The sequence below is a fragment of the Ziziphus jujuba genome, chromosome 11 (assembly GCF_031755915.1).
Source record: "Ziziphus jujuba cultivar Dongzao chromosome 11, ASM3175591v1".
NCBI lineage: Eukaryota > Viridiplantae > Streptophyta > Magnoliopsida > Rosales > Rhamnaceae > Ziziphus > Ziziphus jujuba.
The window spans coordinates 20,896,822-20,907,258 of NC_083389.1; positions in this window are offsets into that span (position 1 = coordinate 20,896,822).

Below are 10,437 nucleotides of genomic sequence, written 5' to 3' on the forward strand. Positions count from 1 at the left end.
TCAAATAGAACAAAGAAAATTCTTTTCTCACAAATAAATTTCTGAATAATATTCTAGGTATCTTCTCATTGAAAAATAAGCTCTTAAATAGGCTAAAGTCACAAAACAATAAACCCTAAAAGCTAAGAAAAAATCGGCCATAAGTTGACTAGTTCCTAATGTGGCCGAAAATTTCATTCCTTTTCTAACCTAATTTTGATTAATTAATTCCTTTATTTTGAATTAGAAATTAATTAATTTGCAATAATAATTCCTAGAATATTATTCAGAAAGTTAAACGCAAATTAGGAAATTAATTGACTAGTTTGATCACTAAGGTATTTTTGACCAATTTCCAGCTTGTAAAGGTTCCAAATCAGCTCCTATATGCTATGTAGGATGTCAAATAGGATTAAGAATGATTTCCATATGATTCCCTTGATTGGAACAAAGAGAAAATGCCAAATCAGAAAAATACAATAAAGCCAACAATGAAAACAACAATTTCAGCCAAAAACTCCTCCTATGTACAAATGCATTTTTTGATTGCTCTTGCTTCTGCCTTGACTTGTTTCCATGAACTCTTAGTGATATTGATTGAGTTCAAAAAGTTTGAACTCATTCCTTACTGTCTGGAGTCCAAAAATGCACTAAAATAGCTATCCGGGTCCATATCAGTCTTCACCACCTGGATGTATAAAACGGATCTTGTATCTTCTGATATGGTTAAACCTTTTTAAGGATTGATAACTCCCTATATGAATCCATCCAAGTTGTCTTTCAATCTCTTGGCTTGTGCTATAATGATTGGCCCGGTCTTCAGGTGTATTGGATCATGTGCACCTTAGCGAGTAGTCGATTGTACGGGTTCGAGCGGCTTCTCATCAATAACCGTCTAACCCCCTGGACTCATAGGCAGCAAAATTACAAAGCTAAGCTACTTATGGATCAACGTAGATTATTGCCCCTATACAGTGTGGTACATACAAATATAACTTAATATATATATATATACGTATATATGAAAAAGATACTTGATGCACCATACGGTATACTAGTGGTGCCAGATAGCACCTGGCATCCTGAGCACTATCTGACGGAGAGGTTAAAGAGAGAAAATTGTAATTGGTCACCTTGGCATCCCGCGATGTTGATTGCTAATAACTTGCCATGGCTAAACAATCGCCCTTTGACCGAGGGGAGGGTGGCTGATGCTCAGCATGCACCATCTTTGTCATACCTCAACCCCATAGCTCCTACAAGATGGCCATACATAACAATTCAAAACTACACGATACAAAACAATAGCAATGATATATATATATATATATTTGCCTTCATCCAATGCTCTTTCTCCACTATCTATTCTATTTCTCCTCGGTAGACACTAAACATAGCCTCTGCTTGCCTAAAATGGCCATGAAGTTCATCTTCAAATGCTTTATGAAGTTCACATGTATACAAGTGCCCACTCCCAACTGAGTATAAGCTGCCACATAATAACCAATATCTCCATCTATCAATGGAGACATAATTAAAAGATAAACAAATCCTGCAATAATACAACACCCACAGCACAATTAGCAATGCAAAAAACTGACATGACATCCATATCTCCTCCCTAATCAATGTTTTTGGAAATTGAACCTAGCTAGCAAACAAGAATGCACAAATGCCATATTTGAGGTCATCGTTGCATAAAAAACCATAGCTAAGCCACCAATCTTTAATCATTGAAAACAATTGGAAACTCGTAACCCTACAAACCCAGTCATCAATGGAGTGATCTAGAGCACCCATCCTTGCTCATTGCATGCCCAAACGCTACAAATACCAATCGAATGGAAATCGAAACATACCCTTAACCATGCTTTCAAAAGGACCAAAATCATCAATTTACAAAAAAAGGAAATAATTACAATAATAAAAAAATGATTTTGCTTTTCATTATATAAATCTAATTAAAGAAGAACCAAAAAAAGAAAAAAAAGCAAAGGAACAGTCAAACAAAATTAAATATTTATGCAACAATGAAAGAAAATCAAAGTTTTAGAATATATACCTTGAGGCAGAAATCGAGATTGAGAGGGACAATGAATGGGTGGTGCACTAATAGTGAATCAGTGGTGCTTGGTGGTGCTGTCATGAGAGATCGAGAGGAAGAATGAGATCTGGAAGGAGAAATCAAAAGGGAGAAATTGAGAGGGAGAACCAAGATCGTGGTGCTCAACAAACATAGACCTTTAAGCTACAATGAAATATCGATGGCAAAGTACCAGAGTTTCAAGATTCTCATTGTCTCAGTTGGATTTTGGTGTTGCTACTTCAGTGGTTGAACATGAAGTTTAGGTAAAAATTCCATTGTGGGTTCCAAAAGTTTCAATCGAGAGGAAGAAGAAGACTTTTTATAAAATTGTTTTATCTTTTAAACTTTTTGACTAACGGGTACAATGGGAAGATGTAGATAGAACAAAAAATATTAGAATCAGGTGGACATGGATCGTATACAACCTATTTGAGTGGGTAATGGGCCAAATTCTCCTTTTAGTTGGGTAATACAAGATAATGGCCCATTTTCAATTAAAAGTTTCAAATTGTTTGCTATCTTCTAGACTTCTTGGTTAAGAAATTCCTTTGGGTTTTGAAACCCCTGCTTTCAAAATCTGATTCCTCTTAGCATTTAGTGAGGGAGTAAGAATATAATATACAGAAGTTTACATAATTTTTCATCATTATCATTTGTTCAACTATGAATCATTTAAAGAGACCTTTTTATTAATAATGCACTTTAAACATACAAGGACATGAACTTTATATAGTAATTATCTATTTAACTATGACCTAGCAATATGGCCATTTCATCCTTTGGGATAGTACCTCCTAGAATTTTTTCACTTTGACTTCCATATACAATTCTAAGTATTTCCATTAGGTTATATCATAAGCAACCAAGTTTGAATCTTTGACGAGCACATTGCTGGTAAGTTTTGTTACTGCTACCAATACAAAATAGTTAAACTTGTATCAAACATAACACAATAAATCCAAGATCTATACACACATAATTATAGAACTGCTTTTAATTAAACTACTAACCTTTTTAAACATAGCCATTAATAAAAATAAAATAAATTATTTGATCTGCAAAATAGAAAACAAAGTGACAGAAGCAGTTCCTAATGGACACACTGCTCTCTAACATTTCTCCTTCAGGTTTTCACCAAATAGGCACCCATAGATACCCAAGCCTTAATTTTTCTATAGTATCGTATTCATTCACTGATGAGTTATTCCCCAATGTATTTATATATATATATATATATATACAAAGTAATTAAGTAAAAATAATAATATAATAATAATAAAAAATAGGGAATAAGTCAATTGGGCTTTAGAGAGAACACGTCATTCAGTCCAATGGGCCAACTAAAGTATTACAAAAAGTGTGCCCAAGGGCTCGACTGAAAAGGTCAATAAGCAACTCAGTTCCATTACTAGCACAAACACACCCTGTAAGCGAGTCATATGATTATAGCTAGTCCACATAAAATATCTAACAGTCTCCCACTTGGATTGCATAATCATAACAAATAACAACAAACTCACTTACTACAGAATCTCTTAAAATAAAATATCATTTTGCCTAAGTATATAGCATGCCAATATAACATAACAATATATTAGATTAGGCAGTGGAGATTCTCTTAGTAAATCTCTTTAAGCTAGGTATCATTTCAACTGAGTACTTTGCATACCATAAACTGATTCTAGGTAATACAGATTTACGTTACCAAGTACAATCGCCCAATACATGATACTATTTCATTCAAGCACATTGTGTATAGACAAGACACAACAACATACTCAAACTAAGTGGTAGAGACTCACCATGGTGTATATGGATCAATGTACATATATACAAATTAAAAGTCTTAAAAAAGCCTGCAAACATTAGGAGCAACAATATGTGTAACAAATATCACATTATAACGATCCACATACATACATTTATTACTCACAAGGCAATACTTAATTATATACTATATACGACATGGACATTATTGTATATTACAAAACTCCCACCGAGCTATAGCAATCTCAACTGCTCCACAATCCCATACAGGGACATGCTCCTCAAAGAAGTTTAGAGATTGTCCATTATTAGTGGGTTTGCCACCATGTTGTAATATGCATGTGCACAAAAAAATGAGACTCTCATCAAAATGATACAGCTGCGGAATTACCACAAAACTACCTTATAGGTCATATAGTAAAAGTGTATCCAAAAGCATGTATTATAGTCTCAAAAATGCCATATACTTTGCCTCTACAAGCAATGAAGCTATAAATGTTTATCCAACACTAATTCATAAAGCAGCTACTACTGCCATAATAAATAACATTCTTGGTGTAAAACATTTAAAACATCTATATATATAATGTCATTATAATCAGCTCATAAAAGCCCACTATATCAAATTAGTGGTGCGCTGATCTCAAAATAAAAAAATGGTTGTTTAATAGTACATATAATTGATACTACTCAAGCATTTACCAGAACTTACTCACAATATAAACAATATCTGATGTTGTGCAATCTTAAGTAAACAATGAATTGCTAAATGCAAGAGAATGTTGTACTATTATCATTTATCCTTTTTATCACTCTATCATTCTTGGGATACAGATCCCTGGAGAGCTTATTATCGATACCATCGACACCATATTAGGAGAATATTGTGCACATTAAAGCTCAGCACAATCTTATCAAAATAGACTCTAACTAAGATAATTACTATATACAATTAGCATTGTCTTAAAGAATGTTTGTTTCTAGTACCAATGAAACTCTTTAAGATCCGTCATACCAAAATGGCTACACAATAACAGTTTTGTCTTAATCAATAGGTTAGTATCAATGGAAGCTAAAAGTATGTCTTTAACAAACGATACTATAAATATTAAATTGCTCCTACCGACACTCAAACATATGCATAAACTAACATTTTCCTTAAAACCATTTTATGTGACAACTTCATTAAAATTGAGATACTACTTCCACGAAGCTTACTCAAGATTATAAATAGATCTTTTAACCTTATAAAATAAATTTTCATTTCCCCACTGCTTGGAAGCTAATTGGTTGGACCATATATATACACATTCGAATACAAAATTCCATTTTAATAAGCTGTTCTAACATCTATATAATGAAACTCCAAGTTAAGGTGAACCATAATTGCATAACGATTCTAAAAGAATCCTTTGTAAATATACAAGAGAACATCTCTTCATAGTTAATTCCCTGCTTCTAGCTAAATCCTTTAATAACAAATCTACCTTAGACCTGTTCACTTGACAATTGGAGTCTCTATTGGTCTTACACACCCATTTACATCTAATAGGTTTGTTACCATCAAGTAACTAAACCTAAATAATACACCGAACTGCTTATTAGCTTCCTTATAAATAACCAGATCTAATTCATCACTTATGTTAAACTCATGTTTCTTCAAATAAACCTCATAGTCATCAGGTATGATAGATTTTTGAAACCTCTATGACCTTTTTAAAAGGCATACATCAGCATCATTGGCAACTAAAATATATCATTCTATCTCAAGGGGTTTAGTCCAACTGATTACTAGTTCCACAATTATTGAAAACAATAAAAACTTACAGGAACATCAACAACGGGAATCAATACACTTTCCTCTCTGAAAAACAAGCACCTTTGGACCTTTGCTGTTGTCAAAATTAAAATATCCTTAAAATAAATAGCCATGTCTAGCTTAGACCCTGATGGTATAAAATGAAAAATGAAATCAAGAACCCTTGGATTTTTTAATAAGAACCAATGAAAATAACCATTAAAAGTTTTAAGGTTTAATTTTTTAATGTAATGAGGCTAGATCCAATATTGTCAAAAAAGACATAAAGCTCATCACTGTGGTAAGAGATACTTCTTACCAAAATCCTTATCACGGTCCATGAAATCGATATAATAAGAGGAAATTTTAAAAAAAGCTCAGTCACACCACTAACTCCATCATACACAATAGAGTTCAAAAAATCCAAATAATGGTGTTCCTCAATTTATCAAAGTTGATAAATTTTCTACTAATCTCAAAGAGCCTATGAACAATATTTATAGAACATAATACATAAAATATAGAATCATGCATGTGATTATCCGTGACCATCATATACCACTTGTACAAGCGCTTGAGGTCCTCACACAACATTTAACCTCGGTAGTATTATAAATGTTTGGTATCTCTTGTGGATCAATTTCCAAACTCACATCTAGCTTTAAGATAGTCAAATATTATCAGAATTTTTCACCACTTCTAATAATTAGTCTATTTAATTTTATCATGGCATTCATAGGTAGAGTATTAGGGGTGCTTTCAGCTGTGAAATAGTAAATAACAAAAATTCATTACATAACAAAGACTATATAAATGCTATCTTCCCAACCTCCTCAATCATATTAAAATAAATAATATCACTATGGTCCTCGTAGCATAAATGATACCCATACAGGAGTTAGGGATAATCAAACAAAGCACCACAATCAAATGCATCAAACTAAGTTATTGACAGGGTAACTAAGAACTTATTATTCATCGTTTTTAATCAACTTCCACTACCATTCCAAGCATTCTACCAGGGCAGCCTAATCATCCATGTGGACCATGGTTCATAAGTGGGAGAGAATGAGTTACATAAGCAATTTCATGAATTAGGCAAGCTAGAGGCCTATTTGGCCAATTGGTTTTAAAATAGTTTTTTGTTCTAAAAAATAGAAAATTGTTTCCAAAACAAAAACGAACTCATTTGGGCATTAATTTTCAAAAACAATTTTAGAAAATAAATTAAAGAAAAAATAAATTTTAGAAAACATTAAAATGATGTTTTTATTTCCTGTTTTGTATTTTAAAAACTATTTTCAAACACCATTGACTAAACACCCCTTGTTTTCATGAAATAAATAAAAATAATTTTCTATTTTTTATTTTTAAAATAATGTTTTGAAAATTGAAAATAGAAAACATGGCCAAACACTAAGTTTTATGATAGGTACTTAGCATCCTATCCACTATTCCAACTACAAATTGACACCCATAAATTAAACAAATTAAACATCACTATAGGTGAGGACATAAAATTACATTTATGATGTTAACATCTATTAAATTGACAATTTCATGATATGGAAAAATTAAGTCTCATGACTGGTGAGTACTTAAAATTTCACACCACTATGCTTACTAGTCATTATGCTTCATGACAATTTATGGTTTGAACATGCTAAATCTTGCGACAGGCAAGCACTAAGTCAATCCTCATCGCTATATCAAACAAACTATAAAGCCTTTCAATAGGCAATTCAACTGAAAATATTTAATTTGGACCTTAGGTATTTTTAATTATATAAATCAGGAATGGATATAACTTTTTAAAAGAAAATATATATATATATATATATATAAGCATATATATATATAATAAATTATAAAATGAATTTTTTTTGTTTTTGAAATTTGGCCGCTGCTTCAACATGCTGATGTTAGTAAATGACATGTCGTAACTGATGTCAGCAACATCCACATGACAGGTCATATGCTTCTTCTTCCAACTTTGGTCGAGTCATGGGTCGATCCGGTTTTAATTGAAATGGGTCACACAACCCAAATATTTATCCGGATAAATCCTGCCGCTGTTTATGGCCACATTTGCCCCATCCAATTCATCTCAACATGGGAAATATAGGCCATTCATCAGTTTTGGCCAAGATAAACCAAAAACAATACCCAAACTTAAGAAAAAAAAAATTTGGCCTCAACAAGATCAGTGCCATTCCAGAGATTTTTCAGGTAATATTGGTCCTGTTGTTCTTATCTCAATGTGGGCATCAAAATACCCAAACCAATTTGTTCAAAGTAGAGCAAAAATTTAACACCCAAACAAGATATTATTTTCACTGGCTTTCAAAGTTTTGAACAAAAAACAAAGGTTCTCTAGCCAAATTGAATATCGAAAATGCTCCATTCCGTCCAAAAATCAGTTTACAAATAAACCCATGTCTCAATTTGCTGAAAAAATAAATTTCACAAAATTTTGCTCAAAATCGATATGAACCCAATATTGCACCCATTTTATATAATTTGTATTTCTATAGTGCGGATGGTCCGCACCATGTTGTAGTGTGGACCTCAGTATTCAAAAACTGTAGTCAATACTCATCTCGATGTGATATTTTTGACGACGATTTTTTCAAAAACTATCGTTAATATTGAGATTTGCATGCTAAAAACATGCAGACGTTTGCACCATAAACAGATTTATATATGTTTATTTCAATTAAAGGGCCCAAGAAAGATTGACAGAAATAAATTGATAAAATTCAAAGTTTAATTTCGAACATATACATAATTGAATCCGAATACTTTCACAGTACAAACACACATAAAATGCACGTAAAATACAGTCTATGAATTTAAATTTGTATGTATGCCTTTGATACCTATTGTTAGTGCTGACATAACAAAATAATTAACTTGTGTCAAATATAGCATAGTAAATCTAGGATCTATACACACATAGCTATAGAACTATATTTAATTAAATTACTAACATTTTTAAACACAGCCATTCAATAAACATAAAATAAGTTATTTGATATACAAAACAGGAAAAAAAAAAAAAGTGATAGAAGTAATGCCTAATGGACACACTGTTCTTTAACCTTTCTTCTTCAGATTTTCACCAAACAGGCATCCATAGATACCTTAAGCTCTAATTTTTCTCGTATCATATTCATTCATTGATGACTTATTCCCCTATTTATATGTATATATATATATATATAGATACAAAATAATTAATAAATAATAATATTAATAATATATAATGAATATAATAATATTATTAAATAATAAATAATATTAATAATGATATAGAATTAATATAATAATATTATAATTAAAAAAAAAAAAACAAGGAATAAGCCAATTGGGCTTAGCCAATTGGGCTTTTAGAGAGAACAACTCCAATAAACTAACTAAAGTATTACGAAGAGTATGTACTCAAGGACTCCAATTAAAAGTTTAGTAAACAAATTAGTCCGATTACTGGTACAAACAAATCCTATAAGTGAGTCACATGATTATAGTTAGTCTACACAAAATATCTAATACTTTTCTCATAGCACCTTCTGCGAGGAAAACTAGAATGCCTTCATGTTTAACACCTTCACTTCCAAGCTTATTCCTGAGAGCTGGAATTCATTTTGTGAACTCAAACACCTTAATTCCATACAGCTGCACTATTTCTCGAGCACGCTGAAATATCAATGCTCTTGGCCTGATTCAACACCCAAAAGACCTGCAACTAGCTAAGCATTGCAAAGACAAATTGTATAAGTTGTTACTTTCACTATCATAATAGTATTCATATAGTTTGGTTTGTCAAGATTTTAATGTATCTTACCTTTTTGGAAATTTTGCACATGCTCCGACATGACCAATTAGTCCAATATAAGGAACAATGTAGGAAGCAATGAGGAAGTTAACACTATTCGCATTAGGATTAAAAGGTGGATTCAATTTCTTTCCAAATGCAGAATCAATAATTGTTGCAAATGATTCGGAGCTTAAATTCAACAATGGCCTTGGGATCCTTGCACTCCACTTTGAATAGCCCTGCATTAAGAAAAGAATATATTTATGTTAGAAACTTGTTCTTAATCTTTTCCTTTGTTAGAGCAACACTTAAAACTGGCACATTGAAAATCTATGGAATAAAAAATAGAATAGAAGATAGAAACTTAACTGTCCAACTTCCTGCAATGCAAATTGCATGATAACGTCTTTGATAGTGGGATCTAATTTGGCCAATTTTGCCACCAATGGGCGTTGGACCTCCTTTAATTAAATTCATTGCAAACTGATCTAATCCAAAACTCAAAAAGCCATACATAAAAAAATTATCCACTCAGGACTGTTGAGTAAAATTAAGAGGGAATTCTAAAAGATCAATATCAGATTTTAGGGCTGTAGAGTAAAATTTAGGGAGAAGGAGAATTAGAAAAGCAGCAATAATGGTGCTAGTGCTAGAGTAAAATGATTCATCTTTGTCGTGGTTTTGGGTTTCTTTGCCTAGCTCTCTGATTTTAGAGTATACTAAATCATATGTATTTGGTTTGGGCAAAGCATCTTGGAGACGAAGTTGAATGGTGCCAAAATGCTTATTTATAGGTTGATAAAAGCAGATTTGTTAGGTAGAGTTAAATACAATTGAAAACTGCTTTTGGCTCCACAGTGTATATAAATCCATTAATTAAATGCCTTTTAATTGAAGTATAAACGATGCCAGTGTCACTAGATATGTTGTTAAACATCTTTTTTGGAGTTTTGAAATAGTAAGTATGAATTATATAAACATAGTATTTAA